Source organism: Trichosurus vulpecula, chromosome 2, assembly GCF_011100635.1.
Source record: "Trichosurus vulpecula isolate mTriVul1 chromosome 2, mTriVul1.pri, whole genome shotgun sequence".
Taxonomy (NCBI): Eukaryota; Metazoa; Chordata; class Mammalia; order Diprotodontia; family Phalangeridae; genus Trichosurus; species Trichosurus vulpecula.
Genome location: NC_050574.1, coordinates 301,716,341 through 301,736,040, shown reverse-complemented (window position 1 = coordinate 301,736,040; position 19,700 = coordinate 301,716,341). Strand labels below are relative to the sequence as shown.

Below are 19,700 nucleotides of genomic sequence, written 5' to 3'. Positions count from 1 at the left end.
GCCTGTGTAAGGTCACCAGCCTCATTTTCTCCTCCAGGGTCAGCAGGGGTCTAGTGGCCAGATATTCATGAGGAGGGCTGGGGATGGCCCAGGATGCAATGGGAGACCCTGGCCCTTTTAGGCTAAAGCCTTTTCAGGTTCTCACTCTGAGTGAGGTAAATGCCCATTCAGTGAATAGGCCCCTTAAAGAAGTGAATCAAGGGATGGCTCCTTTAATTAAAAATAAAAAAAATCAAACAGGCAGTGGAAGTCCCTCAGCGTTGCTGTAAGCACTGGTGGTACAAATACAAGCAAAAGGAAGGCAGTACCAACTTTCAAAGAAATTACATTCTAATGGGGGAAGACAAAAAAAGCAAAGGGGTGGGGGTAGGGAGAGTGAAGACATGGAGGCCATGCATGGCACTGAAGACTACTATGAAGAGCATTACGTGGCCATGTTGTGCCGAAAAAAGCGAGCGAGACCCAGATATAAATTTAGATGTGGATTTATTGAAACACACAACTGTTCGGAGTAATTACTCAAATCGAACAGCAGAGAGGAGGGGAAGAGAAAGAACACAATTAGATTTCCGTGGAGATGGGGACACAAACAGTGGGACAAGCTGAGGCAGGATTATTTCCGTGGAGAAGGGAACACAAACAGTAGGGTCCGTGGAGATGGGAGTAAAAACAGTGGGGCAAGATGGAGAAACTGGGGGCGGGGGAGGGCAGGGCATAACAGCCACACCATCTGGTTCAGAGGTTCTTCTTAACCTCTTTTTGATCATAGACACCACAGGCAGTCCAGTAAAACCTAAATATCACTTGTCAGAATGCTTTTAAATGCAAAAATGCAAAGGATTATATATGGAACTAGTTACATTCAATCAACATATTAAAAAAAATTCATGGACCTCTGAAAATGTATGCAAGATTAGGGCCTTGAATAAGAAACCTTAGTCTAATGGAAGGAAACATCAGTTGAACCTGGAGTAACCTAAGTAATTTCAAATTCTGCCTCCCACACTGAGCAACACGAAGTAATTTAAAAGTCTATCTCTTAAATGCAAATCAAAACAACTCTTAGGTACCACATCTCTCCTGTCAGATTGGTCAAGATGACAAAACAGGAAAATCATAAATGCTGGAAAGGATGTGGAAAAATTGGAACACTGTTACATTGTGGGTGGAGTTGTGAACTGATCCAGCCATTCTGGAGAGCAATTTGGAACTATGTCCATAGGGCTATAAAAAAAGTGCATACCCTTTGACCCAGCAATACCACTTCTAGGGCTGTGTCCCAAAGAGATCATACAAATGGAAACAAGACCCACATGTACAAAAATATTTATAGCAGCTCTTTTTGTGGTGGCAAAGAATTGGAAATCAAGGGCATGCCCATCAATTGGGGAATGGCTAAACACGGTTGTGGTATATAAATGCAATGGAACGCTACTGTGCTATAAGAAATGAGGAGCAGATAGACTTCATAATAACCTGGAAAGACTTATATGATCTGATACTGAGTGAGGGGAGCAGAACCAGGAGAACATTATACACTATTACAGACATACGATATCTGTGATAACTAACTTTGATATACTTGGCTCTTCTCAGCAATGCAAGGTTCAAAGACAGCTCCAAAAGACTCATGATGGAAAAAGCTATATCCAGAGAAATATTTACAGAGTCTGATTGAGGCAAACTATTTGCTCTTTCTTTTTTTTTCCCCTTCTTTTTTGGTTTGGTTTCTTCTTTCTCATGATTCATTCCATTGGTTATAATTCTTTACAAATTGACTATTGTGTAAGTAAGTTTAATGTGAAGGTATATGTAGAACTTACATTGGATTACATGCCATCTTGGTGGGGAGGGGAGAGAAGAGAGAGGGGGAGAAAATTTGGAACTCAAAAACTTGTGGAACTGAATGTTATAAACCAAAAATAAAAAATAAAAAAAACAGCGTTGGAGGCTGCAAAATAAATAAATGAGAGTCTGTCTCTCACACTATGTAACTGTTGAAAAAAAAATTCATGGTCCTCTGAAATGTCTTTGAGTATGCCTCCTCTAGGTCCAGTGTTTCTGGAAAATATGGCAATTCAAAAGACAAGTTTAAGGTCCCCTTAACATTCTTAATACCTATTTGCCTCAGTTTGTCATCTGTAAAATGAGCTGGAAAAGGAAATGACAAACCACTCCAGTGTCTTTGCTAAGAAAACCCCAAATGGGGTCACAAAGAGTTAGACATAGTGATAAATTGAACATAGCATTTAAATAAGCTTTTAAGGTTCTGGAAGTTCTTTACATATATTATGTCAGTTAATCTTACCAACAACCTTCAAATTAGTGGGGAAGGTACATATTTGTTTAAGTAGACCTTGCTTCAAAACATAACCAGAATAAAGCAATGAACTTTAGAAATCCAGGGAGTGGCAACCAAAATGTCAGGGACTCCACTGAGCTCTCCCAAATTTCCCTCCAAACGACTTCAAATTCTAGAGAAGCAGAACCCACAAAAGGATGGGGAGAGATACTTTTTCAGCATAAGAGAACTTACAAGGTTGGCAGGAAAGTTCTGTCATACTGGGGTGAGAGTGGAGTGCACATGGTTCTGCATAGGCTGTATCAGTGCAGGCCCTGCCCCAGCCAACCAGGAGCAGGTCTTGGGGGCAACTAAATCAGCAGCAGCAGTAACTGCTTCTAGAGTTCTCAGCCAACAGAGGGTAAGAGGGTTGAACAATTGGTCAGCAGATTATAGGGGTCCCTTTGCTGGCACGAGGGGCAGGACTCTGTTTCATTTCCCTAATTTGGATCTGGGTGGCAGACTTGGGTCTCAGCACAAGAAGAGGAACACTAGCACACCAGAGCTTGTAGTCGAGGGGTACAGGGACCCTGGCCACAGTTCCAGGACTAAAGAGTGCTTGTGGTCACTCACAGACCAGGGCACAGGCAAGAAAAGTATAAAAATGCACCTCTTTTTATATCACACCACCTTGGAAGAAGCAAAAACTTTCAGGACCCCAGAATTAGCTCTAAAAACAATTGCACAAAATCCTCAAGTTTAGGACAGTGCCTCTGCCACCCCAGATGCAGAGTCCCACTTTAGCAGAATTAAAAGTCAAGAAATAGGCTATAAAAACGAGCAAACAACAAAAAGGATCCTGACACCAGAAAGTTACTATGGTGACACAAATTCAGAAGAAAACAAAGTCAAAACTGCTACATCAAAAGCCTCAAAGACAAATGTGAATTGGTCTCAGGTCCTAAAAGAATCCCTAGAAGAACTCCGAAAGGTTTTTAAAAGTCAAATAAAAGAAGCAGAGGAAAAACTGGGAAAAGAAATGACAGTGCTGCAAGAAAATCATGAAAAATTAGTCAACAGCTTGGTAAAGTAGGCACAAAAATTCCTTAGGAAAATAATATCTTAAAATTCAGAATAGAGGATCATGTCTATGAGTAAGGATTCCTTATCCAGAGACAATGGCCCTGATAGAATGGACCCTGATGGTATCATTGAGAGTAACTGGAGTGAGATTGTGGATAGTTTTCATTATGAACCTCTCAGAATCTCTTCTTCGTGGTATATAGGCCTATGGTTTTGAGAAGCCATCTGCTATTCAGCAACATGCAATTCTTCCTTGTATCAAGGGTTATGATGTGTTCAAGCCCAGTATCGGACTGGGAAGACTGCTACCTTTGCAATTTCCACTTTGAAACAGATTGAGTGGGACTTAAAGGTCACTCAGGCTTTGGTTTTGGCACCCACTAGAGAGCTATCTCAAAAGATCCAAAAGGTAGTGGTGGCAGTGGGAGACTACATGGGTGCCTTATGCCATGCCTGCATTGGAGGGACAAAAGTTAGGGCTGAGGTTCAGAAGTTGCAAGTGGAAGCTCCCCATATCATTGTTGGCATCCCAGGTCATGTCTTTGACATGCTCAACAGGCGATACTTACCTCCTAAATACAACAAGATGTTTGTTCTGGATGGAGCAGGTGAAATGTTGAGTCATGGTTTTAAGGATCAGATCTATGACATATTCCAGAAACTCGGTGGCAATACTCAGGTGATGGTACTCCTATCAGCCACCATGCCCTCAAATGTGCTTGAAGTGATCAAGAAGTTTATGAGGGATCCTATCAGGATTTTAGTCAAGAAGGAGGAATTGACATTGGAAGGCATTTGTCAGTTTTACATAAATGTGGAACAAGACGAGCGGAAGCTAGATATCTTGTGTGAGATCCGTATGAAACGCTATTACCCAAGCTGTTATCTTCATTAATACCTGCTGAAAGGTGGATCGGCTCACTGAGAAAATGCATGCCCATGACTTTACCATCTCTGCAAAGAACTGAGACATGGACCAAAAAGAACATGATGTAATCATGAAGGAGTTTCCAGTTGAGTGCTTATTACCACTGACCTATACTAGCTAGAGGCATTGATCTTTGTTTATTAATTATGACCTTCCCACCAACTGGAAGAACTATATTCATAAAATTGGCTGTGGTGGGCACTTTGGCCATAAAGGCATGGCCATCAACATGGTGACAGAGAAGATAAAATGATTCTTTGAGACATGGAGACCTTCTTTAACACCTCCATTGAGGAGATGCCTCTCAATGTGGCTGACCTCATCTGAAGGGTTTCCACACCTAATTTAGTATGCTCTCTGGGATGGGGGGAGGAGGAACTGAATGGGAGGGTGGAACAAGGGATGAACACCTTGTAAGCAGAATGGCCTTTGTTTTCTTTGAGTGACTCAGTTTATCTCATTGAGCCTTGCTGGATGCTGGGCCCCAGGCTCAGAGCCCTGTTAGGTGTGAAACCTTGGTGGGGCCCCAGGTAGGGCTAACTCCAGGGAGGGCCTAGTTTACATGTCTGGGACAGCAGAGGCTTTTAGACCACTGTGGGTTTAAGTCCGCCTCTTTGTGAGATTCATGGGGCTGGCTAAGGGGAGGTGTTAACTCCAGAGTCATGCCCTATTAGGCGTTAACCTGATCTACGTGGATGTGAACCTCCCAGGGTCCTAAGGGGAGGGGCCAACTCAAGAACCAATCAGCTCTGGTCATTCAGGAGACGCTTGATGATGTCAAAAACTCTATAAGAGGAGAGAAGACAGCTTGAAGATCCCTTTTTGGTTGGAGCAGCAGTGGTGGCGAGCGTGACTCTGGGCCAGCCCTTGTTCCAAGCTCTTGGGCTGAACCTAGATGTTGGTAACTATGAATTGTATTGGGTCTGTCTGTTGATATTTGTAATTTGTTTGTATGTTGTTCTCAAGTTCAGCGTGCTGGTTTTTTCCCCTGAACTAAATGAATGTTCTGAAGTTCAGGGTGCTGGCTATTTTCCCCTGAACTAACTGAATGCTGTCTGTATGCTGGATTAAAGTAAGCTGGTCAACCCCTTCACCTTGCTTTCCTTGGTTAAGCAGATCAAAAGAACCTGTGCTTTCCCGGCATGCCGGCAGAAGCTGTGGGTGGATCTCACACCCCCACAGAAGCTGCTAGCCAGATTGTTATACACACCCTGGTCATTTTTTCCTTTCCTTTTTTTTTTTTTGACTTTGAATAAATGTTTTGAGGCAAAACAAAAAGAAAAAAAAAAACAAATCCAGAATAGGCCAAATGGTAAAAAGAGGCACCAAAATCCAATGAAGAGAAAAACACCTTAAAAAGCAGAATTGGCCAAATGAAAAAAGACATACAAAAATTCACTGAAGAAAAGAACTCCTAAAAAAAAGTATAACTGGCCAAGTGGGAAAGGAGGTACAAAAGTTTACTGAAGAAAATAATTTCTTAAAAAAAAAGAGGAATTGGGCAAACAGGAGCTAATGATTCTATGAGATATCAAGAAGTAATAAAACAAAATCAAAAGAATGAAAAAAATAGAAAAAATGTGAAATATCTTACTGGAAAAACAACTGATCTAGAAAATAGATCAGGAGAGATAATTTAAGAATTAATGAACTACTTGAAAGCCATGATAAAAAAAAAAAAGAACCTAGACATCATCTTAAGAAATTAACAGGGAAAACTGGCCAACTGAAAAATTCAGGAACCAGAGGTGAAAGAATCCACCTATCACCTCCTGAAAGAGATCCCAAAATGAAAATTCCCAGGAATATTATAGCCAAATTCCATAGATCCTACGTCAAGGAAAAAATACTGCAAGCAGTCAGAAAGAAATACTTCAAGTATCATGGAGCCACAGTCAGATTAACACAAGATTTTAACAGCTTCTACATTAAAGGATCAGAGGGCTTAGAATATGAGAAGCCAGGTGGCAAAAGAGCTAGGATTACAACCAAGAATCACCTACCCAGGAAAACAGTATAATACTTCAGGGGAAAAATAGACATTCAGTGAAATAGAGGACTTCCAGTATTCCTGAGGAAAAGACCAGAGCTAAACAGAAATTGAGACTTTCAAATACAAGAGTCAAGAGAAGCATAAAAAAGTAAATAGTAAAGAGAAGTCATAAGGGATTCAATAAGCTTAAACTGATACTTATAACTCCCAAGAGCTTTCTCATTATTAGGGCAGTTAGAAGGAGTATACATAGAGGGCAACGGTATAATTTGAATATGATGGGATGATTACCCAAAAAAATAATATTCTGCAGTAGGAAAGAGAAATGCACTGAGAGGAGGGGAAAGGGAAAGGTAAAATGGGGTAAATTATCTCACTTAAAAATAGAGGCATGAAAGAATTTTTACACTGGAGGGAAAGAAAAGTGTGGGGGGGAAGCACATGAACCTAACTATCATTGAAATTGACTCAAAGAAGTAATAACATACACAGTTGGTCGTGTATAGAAATCTATCTTACCATACAGAAAAGGAGGAAGGGAAGGGGGGTTGATAGAAAGGAGGGTGGACTGGGGGAGGCAGTAGCCAGAGGCAAAACACTTTTGAGGATGAACAAGGTAAAAGTAGAGAGACTAGGAAAAACAGGGAAAGTAGGATGGATGGAAATATACAATTAGTAATCATAACAGCAAAAAAAAATTATAGTAAGTTTATCTGATAAAGACATCTCTCAAATATATAGAAATATCAGTCGAAATTTATAAAAATAAGAGCCATTCCCCAATTGATAAATGGTCAAATGATATGGACAGGGAGTTTTCAGATGAAGTTATCAAATCTATCTATAATCATATGAAAAACATACTCTAAATCACTACTGATTAGAGAAATGAAAATTACAACCATTCCAAAATACCCACTATGACTGTCAGATTGGTTAAAATGACAGAAAAGGAAAATGACAAATGTTGAAGGAGATGTGGGAAAACTGAGACCCTAATGCTGTTGGTGGAATTGTATACTGATTCAACCATTTTGTAGAACAATTTGGAACTCTGCCCACAGGGCTATAAAACCATGCATACCCTTTAATCCAGCAATACCACTAGTGGGTCTGTATCCAAAGTAAAAAACAAAAAGGAAAAGTATCTATACGTACAAAAATATTTATGCCAGCTCTCATAGTGGTGGCAAAGAATTGGAAATTGAAGGGATGCCCATGGGGCATGGGGAAGGGCTAAACAAGTTGTGGTATATGATTGTGATGGACTATTATTGTGGTTTAAGAAATGACAAGCAGGATGCTCTCAGAAAGACCTGGAAAGACCTATATGAACTGATGCAAAGTGAAGTGAGTAGAACCAGGAGAACAGTATATATATATAGTAACAGCAATATTGTATAATGATCAACTATGACTGATTTAGTTCTTCTCAGCAATACAATCATCCAAGACAATTCCAAAAGATTCATGATGGAAAAATACTATCCACACCCAGAAAAAGAAGTATGGAGTCTGAATGCAGATCAAAGCAAACTATTTTCACCTTTTTGTGTGTCTTTTCCCTTTTGTTCTGTTTCTTCTTTTACAACATGGCTAACGTGGAAATATGTTTACACGACTGATTGCACATGTATAACCTGTATCAGATTGCTTGCCATTTGGGGAGAGGTGATGGGAAGGAGAGAGGGAGAAAAAATTTGTAGCTCAAAATTTTATAAAAATGAATGCTGAAAATTATCTTTACATGTAATTGGAAAAAATAAAATACTATTTAAAAAAAAGAAATTGATGATGATAAAAAATGCTATCCATCACCAGGGAAAGAACCAACAAAGTCTGAATAAAGACTGAAGTATACTTTTTTTAATCTTTATTTTTCTTGGGGTTTTGTTTGTTTGTTTTTTGGCTTGTGTTTCTTTCACAACATGACTAAAATGGCAACATGTTATGCATTATTACATGTGTATAACGTATATCGAATTGCTTGCCTTCTCAATGGGGATGGGGGAAAGAAAAGTTAGAGAATATGGCACTGAAAATTTTAAAAAACAAACATTAAAAATTGTACATGTAATTGGGAAAAAGTTAAATACTAATTTAAAATAAAAGAAATCAGGAAGTGATATAGGACTTTTCCCTTTACAAAAGGATACAAAACAGGATTCTTTTTTATTTTGCTCAGGAGGTCAGCAGTTCCCAGTGATAAGAAACTTTGTTTACAAACCATCATAAACAATTTAAAATAAACTATCTTTGTTTATAAATGTTAGAATCACTAAAATAGACCAACAGTTACTTCAGCTTAAAAGGTATGGTGACTTTTTAAACTTAAACATACAAATACAGTATAACTGAAAAGAACACTAGAATAATCTAATCATTTATACCCATTTGAAGTCATTACCAATTTAAGATAAAATAAAAGTATTTATATATCTTTATCAATATCTAATTGTCTCTTCAGTGAATCAAGTGGTAGTTTATAGTGTATCACTGATAAGCTTCATAGCCAAAGGGGACCTTAAATATGTAGTCTAGCAGATCTCCAGGCAGCAAAATTGGATTTACTCTGAGACTTCCAAAACACCAATGGATCGCTTTCTACTTCAATTCAACACATATTAAATGCCTATTACATCTAACTTACAATGTTAGAATATAAAGGGGAAAAGGGAAATTGCTTTGAAGAAGTCCACAATTTACTGGATGCCAGTATGAGAAATAAAATGGACACAGATAAATCAATACAAGGCAATATGAGGAGGAATAGGGAACAGAAGTGGGGGAAAGAATAGAACTTTCAAGGAAGACTTCACATAAGAGTTGGCACCGGAGCTGAGCCTTAAGGGGAGACAAAAGCTGAGAAAGAGAAAAGGATGCACTATCATCATGGGAAATGGGCTACATAAAGGTTTGGTGGGGATGTCAAATTCAAAGACAGGATGTCAAATTCAGTGAAAAGCTAAACAGTTTGGATGGGGTGTGAACTGCAATAAGTAGAGTAATAAGAAATAAGGCTAAAAAGCTAAATTAAAGACCAGAATGCAGAAGGCTTTATATGCTAGGCTAAGGAATTTTATCTTAGAAACCACAGGAAATTACAGAAAAATATTGTGGCAAGGTTAGACCTATGCCATAAGTAAATGATTTTGGCAGCTATAGGAAATAAGTACTGGCTAATTGAGGTATGGGGACCGGAAACAAAATTTTGAGGGTGTAGCTATAGTCCAGATGACAAATGAGAACTTGAACTAGAATAATGACCGTAAGTGGAAAGAAGTGTCCAATAATGTGAAAAAATGTTATGGAGGTAGAAATGGCAAGACAACAATTATTCACACCTTTCTCTCTGCCTGGATATGGGGTTGAAGTAGGATTGAGCATTACTCCAAGGTTGTGAATCTGGGCAAGTGGTAGGATATTAGTGCTTTCAAAATAAAAAGAAAGTTAGGAGTCAGGTTTAAGGGGAAAGAGATGAATTCCATTTTTAACACGTTGAATTTTAGACACTTGTGAGATATCCAGGTGGAAGTATCCCGCAAGCAGTTAGAAATGAAAGAATGGAATTCAGAAGAGAGAAATTAGAATTAGATGTACATGTATGAGTCATTTGCAAAGAAATGAGAACAGAACACATAGGAGAGAGGGTCGATGACTGAGACTTGGGGTAGTCCCAAGGGACCTCTGCCCTTTGACTTCTAAACCCTCTCACTTGTAGATCTTAACAGCTCCCCTAGGTTTAAGTACCACTTTGATCCAGATTTCCAAGTCAATCTATATCTAGCCCTAGTCTTTATTCTAAGCTCTAGTCTTGTATCATCAACTGGCTGCACTGGACATTTAGAATTAGATGTCCAATAGGTTATTTCAAACTCAGCATGTCTCATCTTCTCCAACAAAGCCATCCCTCTCACAAACTTCCCCAATATTTTCAAGGACCTCAGGCTTACAATGGTAGTACCATCCTCAGTCCCTCATCTTATTCACCCCCCATATCTAATTAGAGCCAAATCTTGTCCTTTTTTTCTCTAAAACATACCTCACGTTTGTTCCTTTCTCTCCACTCATTCACACAGACACAAACCTAGGCTAGGCCCTCAACAATTCTCACCTGTGCCATTACAAAAGCCTCTGAATTGGCGTCTGCCCCAATCCACTCTACTCAGCTGCTAAACTCATTTCCCAGAATACCCATTCTGTTCTGCCTCACTTTTATCTATGTACACTTCTATTATGCCATAATGATTTCTGCTTCTTCTCCCTTCCTCTCCCTATATAACCCCATTCTAATTTTTTTCTTCTAAAACCATTAAAACAGACTAATACCATCGATTATCCTTTTGTCATTTTTACCTTTCTCTATGACCCTTAAAGATATTAGGGTTGTGAGAAGACATGTGTCTCTTATCCCCAAATTAACAGGTTAACAATTCATCCCCAAAGATTCCCATCCAATTAAACAAATGTGTACCTATCTTTCCATGTTGCTTTTAGTGCCTGTGTTTCCATTACAAAATATGTCCTCAGCTCTGGTGTTTTCATTTAGAATGCTTGGTAATTGTAAATTTCTTCTTTTCCCCTGTAGGATTCTATTTAGTGTTGGCAGGTAAATTATCCTTGGTTGTAACTTTTATGTCTTCCATTTTAATACTGGATCCCAAGCTCTCCTCTCTTTCAAAGTGGCAACTGCTAAGTCTCTGTGAGTTTTCTTGTAGCCCCTTGGTACTTGGAACTTCTTTTTGGCTACTTGTAGTGTTTTTTCTTTAATCTGGAAGCTTTGGAATTTTACTCGGATGTTCTTGAATATTTTCATTTTGTGGTTTCTTTTTGAAGGTGATGGGTGGATTGCTTCTATTTCCAATTTAACCTCTGGTTCTAAAAATTAGGGGCAGTTTTCATTTATACTTTTTGAAATACAGCATACAGACTTTTTGATAATAGTTTTCAGATAGACTGGTAATTATCAGATTATCTCTTCTTAATCTGTTTTCCAGATAAGTTGAATTTATCATGATATTTCTTACATTTTCTTCTGTTTTTTTTCAATCTTTGGGTCTTATTATTTTTTATTATATTATTGAGTCATTGTTTTCTGTCTGGACCATACTAATTTTCATGGGATTCGGTTTTTGAGTGAGATTTTCCCTCATCTCTTCTAAGAGATCAATTCTCCTTACCATTCTTTCCTCCTTAGCTTTTCTATTCTGTATTTCATTTCATTTCTTCTAGGTACTCCTGCAATCCCTGTGGCTGAGACATTTTTTTCCTCCCAGGTTTTACCTGGACTTATTGTAGTGTCACAACTTAGGGATTACCCTCCAGATGTCCCTCTCAAAACAAGTCATTTTCCTGATAGTATTTAGTATTTTTCTTGCTTTACTCATTTCATCCTCTCTCAGCATCTAGGATGGAGAACCTGTCTGGCACTGAGTATGGAGACAAAGACTAGGTCCCTCCTTTAAGGGACACTGAGCTGCCCAATGGATTATTTTGTTGATTGGGAACTCTCTTTTACCACAGGGTTCCAAGAGTCTCAACTTTCCATCTGCTCTGAGTTTTGCCTAGGGTCTTTCAACGCTGCTGGGCTGGGGAGCCATTCTGACTCTGGGTTCCTGCCATATGTCTGAGAATTGCTAGGACTGAAGTTTGACCAGAGCCTTTGTTTACTAATATTCATGGAACTAACAAGTACCCAGAGGCAGCTCCATTCAGCTGGGCCTCCTTTGGAAGTAGCAAATCAATTAACAGACATTTATAAAGCACCTCTAGTCAGCTCAAGTAGTTTTAAGGATGTCTGTGACAAGAGGAATTTACATTTTCAGAATAATGAATCAATAAATTGAAATCAGAATATTATATACTCTTTGATACCCCACTATTGCTAATTCCTAATACATGTTATTAATTATCAATAAAGGAAAAATTAAGTTTAATATTCACTGTACTGGGAATGGAGGGAGAAGGAAGAGAAATAAAAGAATAGTTCCTCTCCCTGCTCAAACATTCTTCTGAGTTAGAAAACAAGGAACAGTAGAAAGAACACTAGCTCTAGAATGAAAAGACCTAGATTAAATCCTACCAGGTGTGACCTTGGGCAAATCAATTAACCTCCCTGCCTCAGGTTCCTCATTATCAAATAAGGGGAGTGGTGGACTAGAAGGCTTCTGACAATCAATTCCAGTTCTCACTCTATGATTCTATCTATTCTTAACAGTTGTTTTACAAGACATTAATGGATTTTTCTAAGGTAAAAGACAAATACACACTTGTGTAGATAGATATACATGCATATATATATCAGAAGAAATCTTTCAGTATAATTAAATACATCTTACTATTTTTAAAGGACCATATTTCTGATTTTTGCCTCAAAAAAGGCAGAGTAAAAAAAGAGAAGTAAATCATGTATCAATACATCAAATGACAGTAGGTAACTAAAAAAAAAAATTTTAAATGGTGACCATTACATAATTTCACATCAATATTGAATTGCAAAGCTAATCGAAAGTAATTAGCATTATCATTATTTATTTGCAAAATTGTATCCAAATAACAATATATCACTAGACATTCAAAATTTTAACATTATTATGAGACAAAAAAAATTTCTAGAACAATGCGTAGAACATAAAAAAAGACATCGTATCTTATACACAATTCAGGATCAAATGAATCAATAGGCATTTATTATGCACTTAACATGTCTCAGGCAGTATGCTAAACAATGGAAAAATAAAGACAAATGTAAATTAGCTCCCACCTATAAGGAGCACACATTCTAATGGGTGTGTGTATGTATGTGTATACACACCAGATGCAAAACAAATACAAAGTAGTTATGGGAGAGATGCCACTAGCAGCTGGCAGGTTAGGAAAGGCTTTATGTAGAAGGGAGCATATACAGTGAGTATAACTAGATAAATGGAAAGAACAGTATCACATTGCATTTTAAGTCCTAGAGAGGTGAGTATTTAGTTCTAACTTAAAATCAATGAAGACAAATCCTGGTAAAGAATAAGGCATTCTAAACTGTCTAGAATACAAAATAGATTCCTCTATTGAGAAAGCTTGCCGATTAAAGATCTGTCAAAAAAAAGTATTTATAATGCAAGGCAGGTAGGGGGCACAGCAGAGAGAGCACCAGCTCTGTACTTAGGAGAACCTGAGCACAAATCCAGCCTTACTAGCTGTGTGACCTAGGCAAGTCACTTAACCCTGACTGTCTCCAAAAAAACCCTTTATAACATCTTACGGCCTTTACTGTTTCATATTACTATAACCAAATTTATTTTTTGGTGGAAAACATCAAGTAAACTATGCTTTTGGCTGATGTTAATATAATTCCAAAGGGGGGGAAAAGGAGCTATATAAAGTGGCTATTTAAGCAATACAAGATGTTTACAGATTTAGATGAACGACTTGTCAATTCTCAGTGGATCAAACAACTCTATGAATTTTCTGAAATCATATTTTTAAAAGATACAACTCCATATGGAAGCCAAGATGGTAGAGTAGAAGGAGCATTCCAGTCAAACTTTCACAACATTAATGTCCAAAGAACTTTAAAATAAGTGTCAATAGAATTTTGAAGGAGCATAGCCAAAAGTTGGGGTGAGACAATTTTTCAGCCCAAGAGAACTTTGGTCAGAAGAGTCTCTGACAACGGGGTAGGAGCTGGCTGGGAGTGCAACACTAGCTGTAAGCCTTGGAGGCAACAAAAGTGGCAGCTGTAGCAATTTCAGGAGTTCTTACCATCTAGACACGATAAGGGTATTGGATAACTGGTCAGGTAGAGATTCCAGGAGACCCACGTTCTGGCACTGGGTGTGAAACTGGGTGATGTCTGGCAACTCCACTGCCCCACTGCCCATTACCCAGCACCAGGTAACAGTTCCAGGGCAAAGAGGAACACTTGTGATAGCAAGGGAACAATTGCTGGGGTGGCAATGCCAAGAAAGAAGGAGCACTGGGGCTTGAAGTCGTAAGGGAACAAGGCTCCTACCTGGATAAGGATTAGAGGACAGACCAAGAAAGCAATGATCATACTGCTCCCCAGAACACACCACCTGGAAGCAGTGAAAACTGTAAGTTTCCCAGAATTAGCTTTGAAAATAGCAAGGTAAAAAAAGCTGAAGCATGAAACAGTATACCCCACGTCCCCTGGGACAGCAGAACCCAACTCTAACACACAGTTCAAAGTCAAGAAAGAGGCTGGGAAAATAAGCAAGAGACACCACCACCAAAATAAAGGACCAGATGATAAAAATCTACTATGGCAACAGAGAAGCTCAAGCCAAGGATTTGAAAATATCTACAAGCAAAGTCTCAAAGGGAGAAAAACTGCAGGCTGGACACAGAACCAACAAGAATTCTTGGAAGAGCTAAAAAAGAGGGGCAATAAGATTTTAAAAATCAAGTAAGAGTTGTAAATAAAAAAATGAGAAAAGAAATGAGAGAAACGCAAGAAAATTATGGAAAGGATAAATTTTAACTTGGTAAAATAGGCAAAAAAAAATGCTGAAGAAAATAAAAAACAGAATTGTACAAATGGCAAGAGGCACAAAACTTTACTAATGAAAGTAACTTAAAAAGTAGAATTGGCCAAATGGAAGCTTATGACTCCAAACACATCAAGAAACAATAAAACAAAGTCAAAAGAATGAAAGAAAAAAAATGAAAATGTGGAACATCTCATACAAAAAACAACTGACCTGGAAAACAGATCAAGGAGAGATAATTTAAGAAATGTTAGACTATACAAAAGCCATGATTAAAAAAAAGAGCCTAGACATATTTCAAGAAATTATAAAATTACTCCAATATCTTAGAAACAGAGAGCAAAACAGAAATAGAAAGAATCCACCAATTACCTCCTGAAAGAGATCCCAGAATGAAAAGTCCCAGGAATATTATAGCCAGATTCCACTGGTTAATTTGATTTTAAAAATAGAGTAGGAAACCATACTAAAGCACAAATGAAAAGTGTGAATACAGCACCAATAAAAATGAAGTTAAAGCAATTTTAAGAGCTATTTTACTCAATTATATGACAATATAACAGATAATCTAAGCAAAATGGATGAATATTTACAAAAACATGAATTGGTCAGATAAACAGAAGAGGAAATAGAATACTTAAATAAATTTACCTTAGAAAAAGAAATTGAAAAAGCTATAAATGAGCTCCCTAAGAAAAATCCCTGGACCAGATGGATTCAGAAGTGAATTCAACCAAATAATGAAACAACTACTGGTTCCAATATTATATAAACTATTTGAAAAACTAAAGGTCTCTTACCAAATTCCTTCTAGAAAACAAATATAGTTTTGATATCTAAATCAGAGAGGGTAAAAATGGAGAAAGAAAACTACAGACTAATTTCCCTAATGAATATTGATGCAAAAATTTTAAATAAAATACTAGCAAAGAGATTAGAGCAATCTATCATAAAGATTTTACAATACAAATGACTGGGTGGTATTAACAGCAAGAATGCAGGGATGGTTCAATATTAGGAAAACTGTACGGACAAATGGCCCTATCAATTAAAAAAAACCAACAAAAATAATCATAAAAGCTTTTGATACAGTACAACACTCATTTCTATTAAAAACACTAGAAAGGACAGAAATAAATGGAGCTTTTCTTAAAATAAGTACTATCTACCTAGAATGGGAGTCACTGGAAAAAGGGATGGTCTAGGTGAGGAAGTCAACAGAAACTGAGTGAAAGGGGACACTCCTGTCCCACCATCAGACTTGGCACAATATAAATATGAATCAGAGCAAGGGTAGGGTAGGGTGTGGGGCACAAGGTGGTTAATACAGGCATGTATTAACGGGCATGGCCAGAGGCCTGCAGGGATTGGTGGGGGGGAGGGTGAGAGCAAGTAGACAGTGACAAGGGGCAGAGGATTAGGACAAGTAGCTAAAGAAACAAGACTGGGGTATCAGGCCGGTTTCTGCTGCCTATGGCTGGTGGAGGGTGGGGGAGTGGAGAAGAAACGAGGGGGTGGGAGTGGGGAGTCCTTCTGGGCCTATCAGAACCAGATTAGTGGGCTCTCCTCCCTCGGGAACAAGGCAATTTTGGTCCAAAATTAATGCCTCCCTAAGATTTCCTCTGTGCCCCAGCCCTTGTCCCCCCCACACCTACCACAGTACAGACTGACCCAGAGCCTGCTGCTGCCCAAGGCGTGACAGTCATCTCCCGCTTTGGGGGGGGGGGGTAGTTGAAAGTCCCATCCTGGTGCAGGACAGGAAATTCTTAGCATTAGGGAAACGGTTTTAAGGCACCCAACAGGGCTGCCCCCCAATAACAGGGACGGAGGGCAGGGCAGGTGATTTCCTATAGAGTCCATCCCCTCAGTCTGCAATTGGAACTAACTTCAATCCCATGCCAGGAGAGACTAGCCAGGCCTGTTGGGACTAGGGGAGTCTGAATGCAGATTGAAGCAAACTATTTGCTTTTTTTTGTTTGTTTGGTTTTTGTTTCTGTTTTGTTTCTTCTTTCTCGTGGTTCATTCCATTGGTTACAGTTCTTCTTTACAACCTGACTATTGTGAAAATGTTTAGTGTGAAGGTATATGTAGAACCTATATTGGATTACATGCTGTCTTGGGGGGGGGGAGGAAGAGGGGGAGAAAATCTGAAACTCAAAAACCTGAGGAACTAAATGATGTAAACTAAAATTAAAAATTAATTAATTAACTAAAAAAATAAAGAAGAAAAAAGGGAAAAGAGGTCAGATGTATAAAACAAAACTCTGTGACATATAAAGACAGAAGTGGCCATTTAGTTCTGCCAAATAGTTTTTTCAGCTGGTAGTCAACACAAAAGTCCCTGGAGCCACATGCACTGGCCATATCATTGATCTACCTGTGAAACAGCACTGTATTGACTCTAGATTCATTTCAATGAGTGCAGAACCACCCAAAATCTGGCTTTCTGCAATGTCTGCATACCAATCAATTCAGGCAATTCAGTAAAAACAAAGAAGCTAGAGGGAAAAAAGTCAATAGAACTGGAAATCTATGGTCACATACATGAAACAAGTGGTCAACTTATGAGGTGTAAGGAGATTCACTTTGATCTACTTGGTTGGCATCATATACACATATTTGACACCATATTCATTGTCGAAAAACATTATTAAAAAACTAGAGTAAAAACTCTCCATTTGAACCCTTGCAGGGAAGGCTATCTGAATTACTTAAGCCTAGGTGAACTTTTTTCCTTTTAAATGGTACTTTAGTTATGTTGGAATAAATACAATAATCTGAACTAAGTTTATCTAAAGGGTCCTGGCTTTTAAAATATAAAAAAAGAAAAGTGCTATCCACCTTTAGATGGCGAGTTCTGAGCACAGAATGAAGCATTTCTTTCCACTTTTTACATTTTCTTGCTTTTGGGGGGGCAACAAGGCCAACACAGAAATATGTTTTGCATATCCTCACATACATGACGAGTATCATACTGCTTGCCTTCTCACTGGGTGGGGAAAGGGTTGGGGAGAATATGGAACTCAAAGTTTTAAAAATGAATGTGTAATAAAAAACTAAAAAAAAAATACAACTCTTTAGGCTTTTAAATATGTGTACATCTGACCTAGAGTTACTTTCTGGGATTAAGAAAACAAAATCACCATTGAAGTAAACTCTGTAGCTTTTTGGTATTTGTAAAAGTAAGTAAAGCAAAAAAAAAAATATATATATATATATGTAAAGAAACTTTTAATTCACTAAAATAGCAAGCAATTTTGACAATAATGTAATTTCAAAGTGTATAAACCAGAAATACTAGAACGGGAAAACTATCTTCCACACACCAATCTAACTGTCAAGTACTACAAAATAAAGGCTCATAAGCACACTTCCAATTCCCAATTCTACATCAAGCAACTTATAACTCCTTACAATGAATAATAACTAGTACAGATTATGTTTTAATTTCTTAAAAATGTCAAATAATAATTTCTGTTTGGAAATTATAAAGATTCCTCTGACTTTCTCCTCCCCTGTATCCCTAAATAATTGTCTTTCCTGGCCTACAGCCATTTCTGTTCATGTGAATGCAGGCATTTCTATCTTATTCAATACCAACCAAATAATACTTATTAAGCACTTATTAAGACCATGGAATCAAAAAGAGTCAGAAACAACTAAAACACTGAATAACAACAAAAGTGTTCAGATGTGATTCTTCTTGTGATTGCTTTATATAGTTTTCTTACCAAATAAAAGCCTATCTAAAATACACTGACGATCCTTGAATCTAAGCTCTATTGAGATGCACATTATGGACTGACATTCTTAAAATGGATCACCAAATTTTAAAATAGTATTTGATATTTTATGGATGTCTAGTAATAAAGTATCAAATTCCTTATAACAAAAATAAATTTCTCTTTTATACTTGTATTAAAATAAGGCCCTTAATAATATTGAGGCCAGTTCCCTAAGATTCTCTCCAATTAAATGATAATGATATTATTACTATGCAAACAGAAATAATAGAAAAAAAATTTCAGGGAATTCTGGGAAGCAGGATCTGATGAAGTGAGCAGGATCAGAATGAGATATAAAATGAAAATAAAATTTTAAAGAAAAACAATTTTTACAGACTTAGGGACTCTGATAAAAGCAGTAATTGATCAAGACTCTAGAGGAACTATGATGAAACACGTTACCCATGACAGAGAGGTGATAGACTGATGGAGAGGAAGCTGACATACATTTGTGGACATTCTCAGTGTGTAGATTTGTTTTACTTGATTATACTTATTTGTTACAATAGGTTTTTTTTTCCTTCTGTTTTTAATTATTGAGGAGGGAGGGTTGGGAGGACAGGGCACAGAGATGGTGAAACAAAAAAAAAAAAAGGAAAAAAGAGGAGGGCCATTGAAACATTTCAAAAAGTGCACAGTTGTACAGAAAGAAAAATGGACAAGTGAGATATTTTTAAAATTGAATTTGTTTTTATATATATGTGTGTATAAAATACATATTTTAAAAGCAAGCAGTGTAGAATTTTATATATACAATTCTCTTTTTGTGTTCTATTTTGTATATTAAATTTAAATCCAGAATAATAAATAAAATCCCACAAAAATAAGGTTATAAAGACCCAGGTCAACACCAAGAATATAAAGCTTTATAGACCAGTCAACATTTATGAGCAATAAAGAAAAATATATTTACCCTAAAATGTTTAAAGCATAAAATTGATGGTTCTCATAGTAGATTATTATTTCAATATAGCATAATTTTCACACTCATTGACTATGTCCCATGAACAGAACAGTAGAGAGCAAGTGTTGTGATCTGGATAAGAAAATTTACTAAATTTGGGTGACAGTAAAATTTCATATTTTTGAGGGGTGGGTGTATGCAAAACTGGACTAAGTTAAAATAAAG

General features: G+C 37.5%; 1 protein-coding gene and 1 pseudogene across 2 annotated transcripts in view; one reads left to right on the top strand and one right to left on the bottom strand.

Moving 5' to 3' along the window:
- The window catches only part of PTPN4 (protein tyrosine phosphatase non-receptor type 4), a 225,920-nt gene that overhangs the window by 134,611 nt on the left and 71,609 nt on the right, over positions 1-19,700 (bottom strand). The window lies entirely within an intron of this gene.
- LOC118835749 lies at positions 3,426-4,619 on the top strand (annotated as a pseudogene).